Source organism: Python bivittatus, unplaced genomic scaffold, assembly GCF_059951505.1.
Source record: "Python bivittatus isolate LINGU-HERP-01145 unplaced genomic scaffold, Pbiv_v1 ctg000020_np1212, whole genome shotgun sequence".
NCBI classification, from domain to species: domain Eukaryota; kingdom Metazoa; phylum Chordata; class Lepidosauria; order Squamata; family Pythonidae; genus Python; species Python bivittatus.
In genome coordinates this window covers 73,392,008-73,412,468 of record NW_028277030.1, presented here as the reverse complement: position 1 = coordinate 73,412,468, position 20,461 = coordinate 73,392,008, and the positions used below count along the sequence as shown (strand labels likewise).

At 35.6% G+C, this 20,461-nt stretch overlaps 1 long non-coding RNA gene across 2 annotated transcripts in view; it reads left to right on the top strand.

Moving 5' to 3' along the window:
- The first annotated feature begins 6,698 nt into the window (after nucleotides 1-6,698).
- Nucleotides 6,699-20,461, top strand: part of LOC148217094 (uncharacterized) — a 116,715-nt gene continuing 102,952 nt past the window's right edge. For both annotated transcript variants that reach the window (XR_015796326.1, XR_015796331.1), the window contains exon 1: nucleotides 6,699-6,828. This is a non-coding gene — a long non-coding RNA (uncharacterized LOC148217094). The remainder of the gene's footprint in view (nucleotides 6,829-20,461) is intronic.

The following is a 20,461-nucleotide window of genomic DNA, read 5'->3' as shown; positions in this document are numbered from 1 at the left end:
TTTCTCACTAAATAATGACAGTAAACATATCTTGCAATCATAACTAAATTTTCCAATATCCATGCTGTTAATATCTCTAATCAGTTCTGTCCAGAATCTTTGTATAACCTCATAGGACCACCATACATGCATATAGGTGCCTTTTTTTTTTTTACCACATTTCCAACCTCTATCTGGGCCTCTCCCGGTAATTTTAGCAACTTCTGTGGGGGTATAACACCATCTATGAATCACTTTTAAACAATTCCCCTTGATCTTTGTTGATATAGATTGTAATGTGGAGTTCTTCCGAAGTGTAGCCCATTGTGTGTCTGAGATATTGATTCTTAGATCTGATTCCCATGTTTCTTTGAGAGATGTTGATCCCACCCCAACAATATGGGGTAATATAACATGATATTATATATTTTGGACATTAAATCTTTAGAGGACTCTGAAGGTTCTAACATAAGATTTTCAAAAACTGTTAATAATCGCAACGCTATCTTCTTACAGATTATATGTTTAACAACAACAACAACAAATCCTCAATTCATGAATGAAGGTTCATACATGCCAATTTCTGCTTTAAAATGCCTTCTGGAATTGCTTGATTATTTATGAAATAATTCCTTAGCCTAAGCACGTTTTGTTATCTCCACACATCATTGGATAGCCCTGTTAGGTTTTTCTGGGAAAGAGCCATGACCCATAATTGGCAGGAATGGGGAAGGAGATGGAATTAATTCCCCCCACTCCATATTTCAAAATTCTCAGTTTTTTATAAACGGTTATTTATAAACTGTGAGCGTGCTTAGATGGCATTAGAAGAATAATACTTGTTTATTCTTAATTAGTTAAAATGTAATCTTCATATGAAGAACGACAATAGATTTTTTTAATAGAAAAGCACAGACATTGTGAAACATGATATTTTAAAATGCTGAGTCTGTTAAATGTATTTTGCGGCAGCTTAATATTGAAGAAGCTCAAATGTTTTCTAAAAAGCTAATATTCCATTTCTTTCCCATTTTCTATATTCCCTCCTTCTAACTTTTCTGTTACTGAGGGTAGGTTAAGCCAGTGCAAATGGCATCTACCATGGTTAGTAAATTATAAATTAGACACTTAATAAAATGGGAACTCTATATAACTAGTTGAGTTTTATCCAATGTGATAGATGCATCTACTTGTACAAATAATTAATACACATTGTATTAAATGATAACTTTTAATACACTTTTAATAACCATTGATAACCTTAGGAAGTCTTTTTTTTTTCTTCAGAGTAGCTGGAACTACAGCATTTTCCTTTGCATCTGCACATCCTTTGTTACTATTGTTGTATTTACAAATTCATTCCTTGAAGTAGAAATTTGATGGGACAGAAGAGAATTGAATCTGAATGGGAAAAAGTTCAATTTTCTTCTGGCTAAGAAGTGTCTGCTGGGCAGAAATATCCTGATATTTGTGTCACAGTTTTTTTGTTAAATTATGGCTGTCACAACTAACAGGAATGCAGATATGTATAAGCCAATTTTTTTTAAAAAAAATCCTGTGTTATCTCAGGATCCTAGACGTATGACTACTGAAAACTGTCAAGATGCAATGAAAAATTGCATCTTGCAATGGGCTCCTAATTTTGAAACTAATAATTAAACTACAAGCCAGCATGTCTGGATTCCTATGGACACAGTAGAACATTGTGGTTGGTTTTATTCTACCAAATATAGCATCTCTTACCTGTCTTTTGCTACTCTTCTACTCTCATGAGTAACTGCTTGTCATGTACCTCAAAAGAAAAAACAAAAAACACCCTCAAACTAATAATTGTTCTGTTCTAGTGGTTACAAGAATCAGAATTATTTTCTGAGCAGCAGTCTGCTTTCTGTTGCCTTGCCTTAGCTCCAAAGTTTATGGCATTCACTTAGAACTGGAGCATTATTCCTTATCGTAGGGTCTATCCCCCCCCCCCCAATGCATATATCCAGGATGAGGTACTGAAAAAGAGCTATAAGAGAAGTAAACATGCATACTCTAGAATATGGGAAATCAGAAAAAAAAAAACCCCAAAAACCTTACCTCTCAAGTATCTGACTGAGGGAGATATATTATAATATTAAGTGAAGAATCAATCCTCCAAATATTAAATAAAATAAATTATTTACTTATATTTTACCCTCTTATTCTATTGACATTATTCTCCTTTACATTACCACATTAACATCAACTCTACCTGTCCAGTCCAGTCATCTTGAGAAGGTCTGCAGAGAGTCCTTCAACTCAATGAAGTTCATGGAACTTGGACAAGGTGGCAAGCTTTCTCTGTGGTGACTCTTGTATATGGAAAGGCTTCCCTTGGAGGCCCAAATGTCTTCCCTTGTCTTTTCATATTTTGGCATATTGTTAAAACCTTCCTATTTCATCAAATATTCAACTCCTTTGATTGCCCATGAGTGCTTATCTGTACATTTACTGTATGAGTCTAACTATTTGTACAATTTTTTAATGTGGTAGTAGTTGCTTTTTGCTGTTTTTCCTCTTTAATTTTACTTTGCTATACATGACCTAGTGTGGTTTGATTGGGAAGGTTAACCAACACAGTAAATAAATGGCATCAAAATATTCTTTTTAAAATGGGAAAAATCTGGCATTGCAACGTTGATTTATTATTGTTGGAGTACCAATCCTCTAATTACTGCCTATTGCCTATTACTTCAGTTAGCCTACAGCTGAGTCCAGCTGGTGAATGGACTTTCCCAACCTAGTTAAAGTGGTCCAAATATTACATGGTAATCACTTCTCATTCCCCTTGTACATGATACCATCTTTTACATTTCAATATTTCTACTCATTTTCCTCATTTCAGTTTATTACTCCAAATAGATGTTTCACTATTGCTCCTCAGAGTTTTAATACTCGAAGGAAAGAATAGTTTGGGGTGAGAAAAGAATAAAAATTAATTATTTTGTATTATCATTTACTGTATAATAAATGTTCACCAATATTAGTCAGTGTAGTCAAGCAATGAAGCTGATAAGTATTTCGCCTTTCTCTTTACTGAGTCATAATTGAAACTATTGTTCCAGCATGGCTCTGAAAAAGCAGAACTGCAGGAAGTGTTGGCTTTTAAATGATTCATATGTCCTGATCATCTGTGACTAATCAAATATCCTTTAACAAGAGTAGGTTATTTGCAATGTCCTGGTGCTTATGTGAATAGTTTCTACCTGCATGAATCTCTCTGAGGTTGAATCATATTACTACTACAGCAAGAAGGCTGCTTATTTCCCAATATTTTTACTTCATCGTCTGCAAAGTAAAACTTAGTCTGTTTATTTCTACTAGCATTGTAATTATTTACCTATATTAAAACTAAGGCAGATTTTAAGTAATTTGTTGAGGCATGCATTCAGGAACAATTTGATAAGAAAGGCCTGAGTGATTACCCCACCCTTTGAGGTCTTATTCAAAAGCTCACAGGAGGTATTAGTATATCTTAATACTTAGCAGGAGATGTGAAGAGTCCTTAGGACCTTGAGATACCAGCCACACTCAGCCTTAAATATAGAACAAGGGAACTATCCAGGGTACTGAAACTAACTTCTATTCTGATCTCAAACCTAGTGCAGTTTACAATAGTAACTATGGTTCCTCCTCCTCCTCTGATATTTTAAGAATGTGCACTTTCTTAAAGTAAATCCTTCTAAATTGAATAACTTGTAACGTCTAAAATTTATTCATTTGTAATGTTCAAATGTTATGGCCATTTTAGCATTTTTTTCTCTAAATTCCTTCCTAAAGATTAACAATGAGAAGGAAAAAACATACATAAAGGAAAAAAAAAATAAGGAGAAGGAATTGGAACAATAGTTACCAATTGTATATTATCAAAGATTAAGAGGAAAGTTGAAGAACTAAGAGTATACTGAATGCCAGCATATTCTCTGGTTTACTATGGCAAACAGGTAGGCACAAAACAACAGTTTGATGATTCTCTTCAGGGTCAATTTAATCAAATCTCCAAACTGACTTTTCAAATAGGATTGGAAAGTCAAATCAAATTGTCCAATTGTATGACTTTGAATCAATTCAATAACCTGGAAAACTTTTGCACATATGTAAAAATAGTTGTTTTTTCCTGAAACTATTTGGAAAATCCAGTCAAAGTGATTTGATACTTTATAGTAGCAAACTGAATTGGTTTTTAATTCCAGATTGATTTTAATCAGTGATTCAAATAATATTGACAACTCACATTGGGCCAAAGCCAATCCACAGCCTCATAATGGGAAAAAAAATTATTTTTTAAAATGTAATTCTGTAATTTTTAAAAGTCTCTTAATGTAAAGTTGCAAATAGCACATGCAGTTTGATGGATTATGTCCTATCAGGTTTGTGCCAACTCTTAAAGAACATATAGATGGAACTTCTCCAGCATGATCTGTCCCTGACCTGGCCCTTCAGGTCTTCCAAAGGTGTGCCCATCACCACTTTGAATCTATCCATGTTGCTGATGGTTGTTCTCTTTTTCTCTTTTCTTCTACTTTCCCAGCAATATAGGCTTTTCCAGAAAACTTCACATAATGTGTCAAAAATATGATAATTTAAGCCTGGTCATTTGTGCCTCAAATGAGAAGTGGGGATTTATTCTATGATCCATTTGTTTTCTTGACTATCCATGCTTTTCTCAGGAGTCTTCTCCATTGCCAAAGTTCAAAAGATTCTTTCTATCCTACTTCTCCAGAGTCAACTGTTGCTTCCATAGAGTGTCACAGGGAAATAGAGTGTCATTGAACAATTTTGTCAGTGCAAAATAAAATTAACTAAATTTGATCTAGGCTTTATCATACATAGATAAGACTCATTAAAAACAATGGGTCTTAAATAGTCATGAGTATTTCAAGTAAATTGATATTCAAGGGTGTGATCTGATTATGACTAAGTCTGAATCCAGTCCACACATTGTATTTTATTAGATAACAGATTTTATATAGACCCATCTTATAGCTTTCTATACCATTGATACAGAGATGATAAAGAGATTCAACAGAATGTCTGTTCATAGTTTTCATATGATTTTACCAAATATTGTGATACAGAAAAGCTATTTTATGCCATGGAATCAGTTTTAACTAAGCAAATCATACATACATAGATATAATTTAATGTAATGCTTACTTTTGGAACAAGGGGGAAAAAGCTGTTTTCCATTCCAACTGATTGCTTGAAAATTTAATAGAACACTACATATTGTAATCCCCCCAAATGCATAATTTAGATTTAATAACATTCTAAGAGTTAGTTCCTGGAACTTAAGAATAAGTTTAAAGTAATCTCTATTTTAAGCAAAAGTTTTTGTTTTTTTTTGCTTTCCTTCTGAAATAATAGGTTTCATACCTATTCATATTCATAGTCCTATCTATGAATTCCCAATGAATTATAGACTCTCACTGTAAATCTGACAGTTTCTCTATGAAGAAGGGATACCTTTTCCTAAAAAAAAAAAAAAAAAAAGGCATTTGTTGAATGTATCACTTTCAAGTGTGCAAAAAACTGATGTCAGGATTTGGAGGGAAGAATGAAATAATACGAGTGCAATGAAAAGAAGTTCAGGGAAAATGCATGATAATGTTTCTGATTTCCTTCGAACAACTTGACTACCTCTTGTGAAATCAACTTATTAGATTCTTTATTGACACCTGGGACTGTAAAGCAAAAAGAGCTGAAAGATTACAGAGATGAAAAAGACATTCACTACAATTTTCACAGGAACAGTTCAAATTCTCTATGGATAAGGTGGTGCTATTTCATTTCCTGTCTCTGTAGAATGGGGTAATTATGGCCTTCTGGTAATGTAGAGATCTGCAACTGGTCCTCCCTGATGCAAGTCATCTTCACTGTCATATTCCTATGTTTAAGAGTCACGTCCAAGGATTGTAGCCTTAGCTAGTAACCTCAACTGAAAGATGAGAAAACCTTGGTGTATCTCAGTAGATGACAAATGAGCTAGGCTCAGCAAGCTGTTCTGCATATGATTTTTGTTGTGATTGTTCAAATCACTTCACACATCTTCGTGGCTTCAATAATCCCTACAGCAACCTGAATGGATTATTACATCCATATGATTAATTTATTTACTTATTCAAATGTGTTATAGTTGCCCAACTCGAACAGATTTATAATATATATTGTAAATCTATTATCTTCATATTATAAAGAAGAAATCTGTAATGGAAGAATCATGTTTTCCTAAGGCTATTTCATAGCACCTAGATTATGGCTGGAAAGTCATGTGTGTGTGGATATATTCATGAAATTCTGAAGGATGGGAAAAGAAATGGACTCAGCAGCTGGGTGGGAATATATGTCAATACTTGTGGGCAATTTTGCTCTCAGTAGCTTTGGCGTGTGCCTGTCATTGGCAGTATGTCTAAGCAACACAGCCTTCCATTTGGCAGTTAAGTGAAGCAGCTGCTTATTCTCAACAGTATGTTTTTTTTTCTTCCTGACAGTCCATGTATCCTCTGTCTGCCCTCCTCCCTAAAACACAAATTATATGTTATCCAATATAAATTTCCTGGCCTGTTTCAGTGTGTTTGAGGAAATGAGATGACCAGAGAAGAATTAGGATTTGCTGTTGTTTTTGCAGGGTGTGCCTATCACTGTAGAAAACAGAAACAAAACTCTAGGGGAGGGTGAAAATATTTACACACACACACACTTGCTTGACATTTAAAATGCTCTATTTTGGATTTTATTTAATACTTTATTAAGCAAATTGAGAAAAAAGACTCAGTATACTAAAACGAGCCACAGTGAGGACATCGCAGAATATCTTTGTGTAAGGTAAGTAAACAATCATTTCAGCTGATTTAATGGGACTCAGTATGTCCCTCTTGTCACATTCAGCTATGTTAATTTTCTACAATAAAATCACAATTAAATCAAATTCAAATGAACATAATTAACAAATGTTTTAACACTGTAACATTTTGAAAATATGGCATCACCCGCTTTGCATTTTCATATGTAATTCATTCATATTTATATTTATGCCTAACTATAGTCACAGAGGATACATGATGTTCACCACCACCTTTGAATTATTGTATATTTAATTCAAAATGTGTGAAATGATTGCCAAAGCTGGTAAACAAAGCCACCCATTTAATAGTTATTTTTGTTTGGCTATTAGTATATAGTATTTTAGTATTTAAATGTATTTAATATGGGGGATTGGTCAACCAGAGGAGCAACATTTTTCAATCACTGTGTTAATGCAGATTGCTTGTTTAATTATTCATTACAGAAATTAACTAGTGTTATGAACTTCAACATCATATACATTCTATACATGCATAGGTATACACATTTCTATCATGCTATTCCTTTTTGGGATTAAAAAATTATACAAAATGCAGAAAAAGAATAAGAAATATTAAGCCAAAAAATTAAAGGTATGAGATAAGAAAGGGAAATACAGCTAGATCTAGTTCACACCTAGACCATTTACTGTACGACTTCATATTTTCTATCATTACTTCAATCACATCGCTGTACTGCTTCATAAATTGCCTTTTGTTCTTTAAACTTCTTCATCTCTCTCATCAACTCCATCCAGCCATGATTTTCTTGGTCTTCCCCTTTCTTTCAACCCATTCATTCTTCCTTCAAGTATTTGTTTTGCTGTTCAAACCTTATTCCTTCTATATGAGCCAACCATTTCCATGTACTTCACTCACTTTTGTATTCAGTTCACCTTCATTCATTACAGATTCATTCTTGACCTTATTTCTTTCTGTTTCACCATACACATCTGTTAGGTATTCCACTTCTACTGCATCCAACCTTTATATTTCACCTGACATACACAACTCTCACTTGTACATAACAATGTGGGTAGAAGCAAGCTCTTGGTTTCTCAGCCAAGAGCATTTCTCAGCCAACCTGGCATTTTCTGCATATATAAAAATACACATATATTCATACTCCCAAACTACAGGTAATGCTCATTTAGTGACTGCCTCAGATAGTGATGGTTTTCATTTACAATGGTGATGAAAAAGTAACTTTCTAATGACTGCATTTACAACCTTCACAGTGTCTCTCAGTCATGTATTTGCCATTACAGTCAGTTAGTATGTGTTGTCCTGTGCCCGACCAGTTTTTTTTTTTCTTCCTCCAGCCTTGCAGAGATGAGAGATTGCCTAAAAAAGCTCTCTCTTACTGAGCTGCTTTTCTCCACAACACAATGTGTCCCTAAAAAGTGCTAACGAAAGTTAACAAGCTAGAGCTCTGTGACCTTAATTAGTTGATTAGAACCCTCACCCTGCAAGCAGCTGCTGCCTGAAATTGACAAGACTCTAATCAGTTTCATACTAAAGGCTTTTGTTTACCTCCTGTGTGGCTCCTGGCCAGGCACTAGGCAAACAGCCAATGCTAGCGCATTTCTTTTGATGTGTATTCCCATTGTATGCCTGCTTACTCTCTCTCTTCCTCTCCAATAAATGTAAATACAACATCAATTCTTTTCTTGCTAATTATCCCAGAGCAAGGGTGAGCATTCTAAAGGGTGGGGGAGTAGGGTAAAAGGACTATAAAATTTGCCCTTTTACCTGGCTTCCTCATGAGTCAAATTCCAGAAATGTTCCTCACTGTTGGGCTCACCAAGCTGCTTGGGGCTGTATCTTCTGACACTGTAAAGCAAAGGAAAGCTGAAGTAAGATCATAAGCCCAATTGTGGTCACATGATTCTTTATGTAGCGATTGCTTCACTTAATGACTGAGTTGTCAGTCCCAATTGTGGTTGCTAAACAAGGACTACCTGTATATGCCTCTGAAGTCACCAGAAACATTCCTTACACATTTCTCCATAAATCGAACAACCAAGGAGATATCACCCATCCTTATCTTATACCCTGTTGAATATTGAATCATTCACTAAGCATCTATTTTGTTTCAAACAAGTTTTACCTCCATCACATATGGATGTTATTGCATTAAGCAGCCAATCTTCGTACTTATGAAAAACATCACCTAATTCAAGTCTGTTTGCTTTTTCATATGTTTTCTCATACATTAAGTGCACAATAAACAATGTTTCTCATATTTCTCAAAAACCTGCTGAAGAGCAAAAATCTGGGCTGCTCAGCTTAAGACACATGGCAGTCTCCATATTTTGCTCACTCACTTTACATATTTTTCTATGAGAATTTTATCAAATGTCTTTCCAGGCCCATTTATCCCTCCATATTTTTTTTTGTATTCCTTCTTACTGTCCTTCTCTTTGTGTAGGGTAATAAAAATGGTATTTTCAGCATTCTTTATCAGCCAAAGATGCAGTCTTTACATACACACTAAACAATTGTACAGGCGCTGTACAAGCAATCTATATTTATGTTTTAATATTTCTCCAGTTACAGCATGCCCAACCGTACCACTTTTTACAATTCTTACAATATTTATGGCTTTCTTTTAATTAGTTTTTTCTTGCATACTAATGCTGCATTCAGCTCTACTTTTGACATAGCACTTTCATTCCCATACAAACTTCATTCATTTCATTGTCATTCCATATACTTCATTACTTTTATTTTTAATTCCATTCATTGCAGTGAAAGCTCCTTGTTTAGCCTTCTTTATTCACTTCCAAAACATTTTTTTGCTTCCATCAAAATTACTTTGCATTTTCTCTGCTTTCAATCAACAGTTCCTTGTTTTCCTTGACCAAACCCTTTACAACTACCTTTTTTTCCCCATATGCATTTTACAATATCTTTCCTCCTGATTTTGCAGCCATCATCCTATTATATCCATTTTTCTTTCAGTTCATCATTCCACCAAAGATCCTTTTCCTTTCCCATTAACATAATTGCACACACTATAATTTTTTTCCACTGTGTTCCTCCTTTCATTCATTGTGTTGGCAGATTACTCTAATACTTTTTCATACCGGATAGAATTCATACCTTCTTTTCTCTTTCTTTCACTGCCATACTTTCAGTCCAGTTTCTTTTGCTTCTTTTTCTTTGATGTCCATTGTTTCCCAAGGCCACTTTTAGCAACACCAAGAAGTGGTCTGTCTCACATTTAGAACCTCTCATCACCTTTCACTAATTACCTCAGTCTTTCATCATAAAACATAATGTGTCACTTCACCCGTTGGGGGAGATGGGCGGCATACAAGTTTGATAATAAATAATAAAAATAAATAAAAATATTCATTATTTACCAGGAACAGACTTATGTATGTATTTGAAACAAACAGACCTTATTCTACGTAGATGATCATCAAACAATTACCATTCTCATTCACGCTTGCATTTCCAGACAGCTCAATCACCTTTTCTATACTCTCATCTCATTCCCATCCATCCATTCATGGTACTTAACAGAATATTCCCCCCATCAGCCCCACCCCCCAACTGCATTCATTCAGAATGTTGCTCTTTTTTTCCAAGCTCATATCTTGTTCTTCTGTTATCACCATTCATTAGAGTGTAACATGCAATTATCACCAACGTACTGATTACTACATTCCTGTGCATCTGCAACAACCTAAATGATTCCAGTTCATACTTTCTGCAATACATTTTAATCCTTTTATTCATAATGAAATCTCCCTTACTTCCCTGCATGTAATAATCAATTCCACTCCACTTAGTACATCCTTCCCTTTTTTCTTAGCTTCATAGACACCTACACTATTTCTTTTTCTTTCTTCAATTTTATTTGTTTATTCATCTTCTTTACCATTTACTTCTCTTACATTCCAAGTTGCAATATTCTGTATGTTGTGGTCATCACTGGGATGGGCCCATATTTATTGACCTCTGCCACACATCATAGCTTTAGTCAACTGAGATTCTCACAAACTACTTTTTATTAATACAGAGAAAATGACCGTCATTAGTCATATCCATGCCATCTGGAACAGAGATTCCCTGTTCGCAGGAAGGACAATAGTGATCAGTTTTGGCACATTTTGGCCAATATGCCACAAGTCCATGTGCATGCTATTCTATACAACTAGGCCCTCTAATCTAGATACTATCTACAAGCCAACATACTATTGCCTGCATTCTACCAGTTCAGAAGTAGATAGAGTGTACTGACACACATGCTTTAAATATATGGTCTGTTATTTCCTAGGACTCTGTGCTTTTTTTAAAAGTAGTTTTAGACTTCTCCTATGAACTACAATGGAAAGGGAAATAAATGAAACAGATTTAGATCCAAAAATAATATTAGATCATAAGCATAAAATAAAAAGGCTATTTGTGTTTTAAAAGAAACACCCTATACACTAACAAACATTTATAAATGCAGAGTTAATGGAGAAAAAAGCAAAGATGATGTAGTAAGTAGGTAGTAACTCACAAAGAAAACATGTTTAACTACTTTGTAAGCTAGTAATTAATATCCTGTAGCCAAAGGGTGAGATGATTGCTGCTTCTTTAAATTTCTGAAAAAAGATGGCATGAAAAATCTTTTCACCACACAGAAATGTTTTGCAAATAATCAAGAAAAATCTCTTTCCCATCCATGTTAATTTCACGTTTGCTTGTAAATCTATTATTTTCTATCACACCATTTGCATTTTTTAAAAAAATTCTGCATAAAAATTCATAGTTTTCTTAATGTATTTTTTCTTAATGTATTTTTTCTTAAAAATATATAGAGGGGGTGAGGGGATTTGTAAAATATTTAAGAGGGAGGAGGGACAACAAGAATGTAATTATCTGTTGAAAAGAAGGTCGGAAGTCACTTATATATTTCCTAACTTTAGCTTCCTTTTTTTTCCTTGTATTTTCCTGTTTTTCCTTCCTTCCTTCCTTCCTTCCTTCCTTCCTTCCTTCCTTCCTTCCTTCCTTCCTTCCTTCCTTCCTTCCTTCCTTCCTTCCCATTTCCATTTCCATTTCCATTTCCATTTCCATTTCCATTTCCTTTTTTTGTTTGGCTTTTAACATATGAAAACTCTTAATAAATATATATAACCCCCCCCCCACACACACACACATATATAAACACTTTTCTAAATGTATTTTATCTCAAAATAGTCATTTTCAACCATTTTGGTATATAATTTTGAAGCCAAGAATTGCATCATGAAACTGCGATATCGGAAGGATAATTATATTCCAATCCTCACATTAAGCCAGAAAATATGAATCAGGCCAGTTCACATCCAAATTCACAATGATCACATTTCTCAAGCATCCCTAGCAGATGGCTTATCAAGTGGCAACATGCATATTGTGATATGTTACCATATGGTTCTCTGTAGTCACATGGATTAGTACTCAAAAATCTAAATGAAGCCATCCCACCACAGTAGTCAAAGATTACAGTAAATTAAATGATGTACTATTTGCTCCCCATTCAAACGTGTTCCTTAAGCTTGGCCATTTTACCTGTTTAATTGGGGGTGGGTGGAAGTCTCTTTAGATAAAAAAAAAATGGCAGAGTCCTATGCCCATATGTTTCTGAGAAAATGGAAACGCTAAGTTCAAATATTGCTTCCTTGCACCACACTTCATTCCATTTCATTTCTGCTGCTTGTCACCAGTATCCTGAAGCCTCAGGCTGATATAGCTGCGCACACACAGGCAGCAGAAAGGATTGTTAGCCTTAAAAGAATGATTAAAGGTTTATTGAAAAATATGTATTTGCAGGTTTCCTTACAGTTTCTCATCCCTGAAGCGATCAGTAGAGTCAACTTATCATGATGCCTATGCAGTAATTAAGTCTAAAAGGGAAGACAAAATGGTGTTTTTCTTTTAACATGGCCATCCTGCATAAATCTTTCCTCAAGTACTCAGCACCCATGGGGTGCTGGTGTCATTAGGGTAGACAAGATATAGGGAAAGGGAGCACCAGGTAGAATTCAACGACATGTTGAGTCATATTATCACAAACAATGCTGTTAGTCAAAAGTATGACATGTAGACATACCTCCTTTCCAGGACAAAACATGGTTGCATTTTGACATTTACTTGATGGCTAGGGAATAAGTTACAATTGTGACAGCTGAGGGAAAAAAAATCACCAAGAGCAGAAAAGTCCCATTTCAGTAAAAACGCTTCAGTTTGCTTTAAAATGTTCTATGTATCACACAGCTATGGCATTCTGTGACATACTTCAAAATTTATTAAAATGCTATCTATATCTGCATAACACAGCCAACTGAGCATTATTATACTCAGTTGTATGACATATCATAAGGTATGTCAATGAAACCTGCCACTGACTGGTTAAGATGAGGGCTGCCATATTTGGGCTGCAAAAACCTGAACCACCTTTAGATGGCAACAAAGAATTAGATTTTTTAGATGTATCAGTTTGCTGCCATCTAGCGGCCATCCAGATTTTTGCATGCCAGCTATGGTAGCTGCAGTTAATATTCACATTCCACTATATTCAGCTAGGAAAATGCCATTAGTTGTAGTCTCAAGAGGTAAAATATCTAAAACATCCAAGCTTATGGATGTGGCTGTTGGTTTCATGGCTATTTTTCAGATTGTCATTATCTGTTACTAATTTAATTCCTGCATCATTTCACCTCCCTCTTTCCCCCACTTGAAATTTCTTTTTAGGTAGAAAAGCAAAGTTTAGTTGATTTTTATCTGTCATGTTGAGGACTAGACTATTGTGATTGTTCTGGCATTAACCAGGCTTATTGTATTGTGGAGTTATTCTTAAAACCACATACGTCTACTGTAAAAAAAGGAGGGGACTTGAGATTACCCACAAGTGCTCCAGACAGTTCTTCCTCATGAGGAGACCTGCAGTCTCTGGCAGGTTTAGAGCTCTGGGAGATGAAGGAATAGCCATCTTGCTCAAACTATGGTCGGTGCCTTTAAAAGGACACTGGGTTCACATATTTCCGTTTCTAATTACTTTCGGAAATTGCCGGTTAACTGCTTTTCAGCTATTAGGAATCTTTCAATTGACAAGTCCAAAAACACTGGGTGAGTTTCCTTCAATTCTTAGTGAAAGAAGTTTTAAATACAAGTTTAAGGACTAAAAAAAAAATTATTTTGGAATAAACAGCAAAAGGATGACTAGAACTTAGATTTTGGAAAGTTACAAATGGATTAAGGGTCCAGATAGATTTGAAATAAGATTTTGGAATTAATTATAAGAATCCTTCTCATTGGAAAATGCTTTAGTTTTGAATTCTCTTAAAAAAAATGATAGGGTGAGACTTTGAAGGTTGGATGAAGATTACAATTAAAGGAGAAGAACACTTAAATTTGACTTACTAATACAGAATGGAACATAATATTTTAACACTGGATATACTGAAGGATATTTTTGAGCAATGGACACAGAAGTTAATTTTAAGAGTGTCTGCCTCTATCGATAGACTGTGTTTAAAAGATGTTTTAGAAAAGGAGCAAGTTTTACCAGACAAGACTGAGACTGATTTGAAAGTGGATTTAAAAATGAAGGCTACAAGAATGACATGGAAAACAATGCTACACTGGACGTACAAATGAAACTGGCTGATGTCTTAATAATTAAAAGGGATATACAATAACAAACCAAAAGAGTGACTTGGATAACATTCCTATACTGGATTTACAAAAGAGACTTGTTAAAACTTTAAAGAATTTTGCAAGAAGGGACAAAGAAAAAATGAAAAGAAATCAAGTTCTAGGACATTATCTGAAGGGACTAAAGATCAAGATTGTTAACAGTAAAAGGAAGGAATAAAAAGCTGGATTATGTGATCAAGGTTAAAATAGATATGTTGCTATCTCTGGTAACCCTTAATGGACTTTTGCTGATCAGGATTGAATGATGAGGCTTTAAGGATTTGTTCATAGATAAGAGATGAGATATGGGAAGAAGAGATTGTTTGTTGTATTTTAAGAGAAGATGATAAGTTACTAAAATTGTTTATACTTGTGATGAAGGGGGAAGTCATTTCTTCATATATTTTTCTTTTTACTATATTCTTATTTTTTTCTTTCTTTTCTATTTTCTTTCTATTTTTTTTCTTTTCTGCACTTTCTATTTTTCCTTTTTATTCTTTTATTTTTTTAGTCTGTATTAGTTTTCATATTTTTACTTGTAATTTTTAATAAAATTACTTTTTTAAAAAAGATATAGATTTTAAGTCATAGAGTTTATACAGATTGAAAATGTTTGCTCCTTCAAGGGATGAACTTTTCTGACACCACAAAAATTATCAGAAAATCTACTGACTGAATTAATTTTTTAGCAATAGTAGTTGCTTTTAGAGGACCTCGATGACCAAATTACAAATGGAAAGGATCTGGAGGGGAAAATCTAGTGGGACTGAAATTGAAATCGGGAAAGCATGGTCCAAGTGCAACCCTTCTGTCTCCCCCATTTTTACATTCCCCAGAACAACCCAAGATTACACAGCCAACACCTTGCCTGAAATGAATAGGCCTGTCTGACCCATTTGCCAAAAGAGGGCCTGCTGAAATTTCGCTCCTGTAGTGAGGTTTGAGGGACATGGGGAAGACAGCAGGCTTTATGAAATACTTTCCCCACCAGAAGTACCTCAACACCCTCCTCAGTGAAATTCTGTAGACTGGTTAAAATTATTTTATTTCAGCATACTGGGGGTTCCAGTCAAGTGACTATGGGTTTTATCTTTGCTTTCCATGGTAATTTTTTGTTTCTGATATTGTTTTAATTTCATTATTTATTATTATGGGGTTTTTTGTTTTCCTTCTGTTTGATGGTATATGCAGCCCTGTGTCTGGGGTGGCCTATAAGCAGTGTAAATAAAACATGAAAATAAATAAATTCAGAGGCAAACCACCTAATTGATGTCACCATGGTTTTCTGTAGTTTCCAGAAGACCAGAAGATTTGGAGCCATCCAGATCTCAGGGGGAAGCTGCTCTGTATGGCTGGCTCTGTGTCAGAGGAGGCACGTTTCCTAGGTCCTGCAAGATGGTACTATGTCACAGAAGGGACCTGGAGTATGCTCTCCCTGCTGAATCTGATGGGAAGAGTAGAAATCATTAGAGATAGGCAGTCCCACAAAAAGCCTGACCCTATACCATGTAGAGCTTTAATGGTGATAACCAGCACTTTGACACATAGAAATAAACCATATTTATATACCATTCAAAAGAGACAATAATAAAGCTAAGAAGAAACAAAAAGGCCAGAACATGTCCTCTCCGACACCTGGAAAAGCAGGGATTAACACCAGACAAACAAGCAAGCAGAAAACAGTACCCTCATCAGGGAACTACCAAGGAGAAAACCACACTTCCACCAGCTCTGGCAGGACAAGCTACTGTATATAGACAGGCAGCAACCCCCACCCCCCCACCCCACACTTGCACCAATTATGTTACCCGGCTGGGTAATGAAATGTCTGCAAGCAAACAACCAAGCTCAGAGAGCACCAAGGACTCCACTTTGAATTGTACCCAGAAGCCTACTTGGAACCAGTGCAGCTTATGCAACAGGGGTTGTCTCATGGGCAAATGGAAATGCACACAGTACTGTACTGCACAACCATTGTATTCTGGAGCAGCTGGAGCTTCTGAATGCTTTGCAAGGGCAGTCCCATGTAGAGCATGTTGCAGTAATCCAAACGAGAAGGCAGAGCCAGGAGGGCAAGGATGGATGTGCTGTCCCCATCCTGTGACTTCCAAAGTAATTCATAAGTATGATAAACACTGTTTCAGTACTATAACCCAGACTGAAATCCTACTGGGAAAGGTCCAGATAATTTGCTTCCTCCAGGGCCCTTTGAAGCTGTAAGCCAATCACCCTAAAAAGGGAAGGTTGGAGACTGGATGGAAGTTGTCCTGAATGTTGGATCCAAGGACCTCCACCTCTTTCCAAGCAGATGGGACTGACCCTTCCCACAGAGAAGCATTCACCATAGCTTGGATCCAACCACACATCACCTCCTGGGAAGCCTTAACCAGCCAGGAGAGACATGGATCTAAAGTACAGATGGCAGCACTTATAGCCCCAGGGACCCTGTCCACTTTCTCAGGCTGAAACTGAATAAGGAATAGTTTAGAATATTGAAACCCTAAACAACAAGAGCAGCCACAAGAAATAAAATCAATCAGCAAGAATGTTTCAATTACAAACATTCTTAACACTTCTGCTCCTGAGACAATCAACTAACAGAAAATAATGAAAAACAATGGCAAAGATCCACAGCTTCTTTTCCCAAGCATGGTAGGAGCTCTGGTAATCATTCTCTGGCTGAGGCTAGAGCTGTCAGTTCCAAACTAATAATCTCTCTCCTCTTACTCTCTCTCCCCCCCGCTCCCCCCAAACTCTGCTTGGAAATTTCCTTTTAATGAGAGCTTTGGGGAAAATCCATTTAAAACTGACTCCATCTGTATTTCCTCAAATCTGTAAATGGATTTAAAACTTTAGGAACAGTCCAGTTTGCTCTAGAAAAGGTCCAGCTGTCTCTGAAATTGACTGTTTTCATTCATTTAGACTTCTTAGTGGTGTGTCCTATCATGCTGCTAGAAGGATTTTCTTGGAACTCAGAGTTTCTGTTGCAGGCTTCTGCTGCAAGACGGGGGAGCCTCACAAGGTGACAGGAGCCTTTTCAGGTCTTTTCCCCACTCCACATCTATCAGATTATTTCATAAATACAAGGGACAAAGGCAGCAGTAGATCTAGACAGTAATCTAGTACGTGAGCTACAGTGCCCATCTGGCAATATTGAAATCTACTCAGGAGGAGAAGACATGCTTTGCATCATGACTCTAATTGTAAAATAAGAAAGTGTGTACCAGCAAGCTTGCCTATGACAATATTCAGCTGGAGCTTTGCTGCTGCTGAAGCAACATTTCTTTTTTGGTTGTGCTTTATGCTGAACACTAGTCCTGCTAGCCAGTCCTAATTCTTAACTCACAAGACTGCTCTTAGCATGATTTTCATCTAGAATGCAGAGTTTGCAAGAATATTACTTGTTTCTCAACAATTTAAACTCCAGATGCTCTTAACATTAATTAGATCTTTTTCTCTGAGAAAAGGCAACGATTAACTAGGTTTTGCTTATTAGAAGGCATGGACATCTATTCATGTTAGCGGAGTGCTAATACCCACGAAAAAGGTGGTATTTCTGCAAATCTGTTCCTTGAAAAAGCTAGATGTCATCTCTTCAAAAGTCAGCTTGGGAAAATTTTGTCTGTCTTTACAAATGTAGATAATGCAGTAGGAGAAATTCAACATCTTGGTTCATTTCATTTTAACACCACCTGATGTGCTCCAAAATTTTGAACATCTGCAGGAGGTTTATGGTATCTCACCCACAATTAAACCAAGCAGAAGAGATCTAGAGGCAGCTGGCTCACAAATTTACTACATGCAGAGATGCCAGCCATGAGGAAAGAGCTAATGATGTTGAAATCAAGATGAAGCTACAGTTTCAGTATAGTTAACTGGGTCACCAGAGCTGTTATTCAACATTAGAATTTTGGTAAGGAAAACATATGAGATGCATATTACAGCTTTTCCTAAATAGATGTTTTCTTTTTAGCACTATGCCTATGCAGATATAAACTCAACAGCATTTCAATCCATTAAATGTAGGGAAACATTTAGAAGTTTGGCAGTGGTTTATGAAACTTACCAGAATGGTCAATTTCTAAATATTTTAATCTGATAGAGCTATCACTATGACAAAGCGATTAATTGAATTGGTCTTTTGCAGTCTGCTGGGAACTTTATCAAAAGTTGTCAAACAATGGTCTAGTACTGACACTGATTATTATCTCACTATAATATTGTTGCCTGCGACAACCATTCTAACAATATAAGTTGGGAAAAATGACTTACAAAAAGGGGGGAAACTGGAAGTTTCATAATTTCACACATAACATTTACTGGCTGAAGTATTATTAAAAGCTAATGCTTAGATGTTGATAATATTCCTTCAACAGTTTAATTATAAAACAGGGTTATTCTTCAAGGCCTACACCAAGGGTCCAATTTCCTGCAGAAATGGTAGACATAATGGAATGCTGCTAACACTACATATCTGGCAAGTTATTCATTATGGAGGAAATCACAAGCACAAATAAGACATTCAGCAAAATACATTGTCTAAATTCAGAAGTATGAGAGAAAAAAAAGAGGGAGGTTTCCAGTGGGTTTCACCCAGATAACTAGTTCAATTTAATCTGCATTCCACTTACTTTACTGGTAACAGTAGTGTTTTAAATATAATGTAGACATTATGATCAGGCCTCTGCAAATCAGACAACTTCTGATTCAAATTTGGACATTTAAATCAAATTTCTGAACCAATTTGGAAAAAGCTATTTCTGCACAGAATTGCTCAAACCATAAATTGATTTGAAGGAATCTGATTCCATTACATGATTCAATTCCACTTTCCATTCAATTTAGAAAGTTGATTCTGTTTAGAGATTCAGTTGATTTTTTTTTCATAGTCCTTGTATTTGTAACTTACAGTTCAGTTATTTACTACAAGGAGTGGACAACCTTTGGACTGAGAATTGTATGTGGCCCACAATAAATTTCATGCAGATGCTCACAGAAAAATTGGAAAGAAAAATGCTGAAATTGACACAACAATTCAGATCAACGAATAACTCAGGACTCTTTCAAGAAGAGAGGAAATGGGAGGAGGGAAACCAAAATAAATAATGGAAGTAGAGAGAAATCCTTTATAAACATGGTCAGTTCAGATCTGTAGAAATCAGAATAGCCTTTATTTATTTATATAAATAAATATTCATCAACATGTCATAAATATGACATTCATCAACATGTCATTGAAAATGTAGTGAAGGAAATTTTCAGTTTTATTTGTTAACTTTTGCTTTGCATTCCTCTCCTGGTAGGATATTTTCGTACTCATTAAGAACTCCCTTGATACTTTCATGGATTCTTTCCTTGTTATTGCTAATTTAAACTATTTTTACTGTCTTGTGTCATGCACATTAAATTTGCTTGGAAACTCCCCTGCTAGTTTGTGACCTTGTTCTAGGGGACAATCTGTTAGCAAATAATGAAGGCCTGTCCCAGTTAGAATCTGAAAAGCATCATGCCATCACTACACATGTAATCTGATAGTAGTAAAGAAATACAGGAACCAATTCTGTAGTCTGCAATTTATTGGTGAATAGCAATCACTAATGAACCCTTCCATGCATATTCACGGCTCATGGGAATTTTTTTTTTCTTCTTCTCAATAGCACTGGCTTTGCTAGTTAACAATTTGTAATAATCACAGAGATGGTAGAGAATGTCATATTACTGCTTTTTATCAAGGGGACATAGCAAGATATTGAAACAGAGGTGTTATGCAACCTATTAATTTTGGGACACACAAATCTATTGATTTGCTCTATTGATTTTTAGTAGCCCTTCTCTGCTATACACAACTTTCCATCCTAAGGCAAAGATACCCACATACAGAAAACCTCTACAGACCAATCCACGCAATTGAGATTTCCATGACAAATAAGACAACAAGT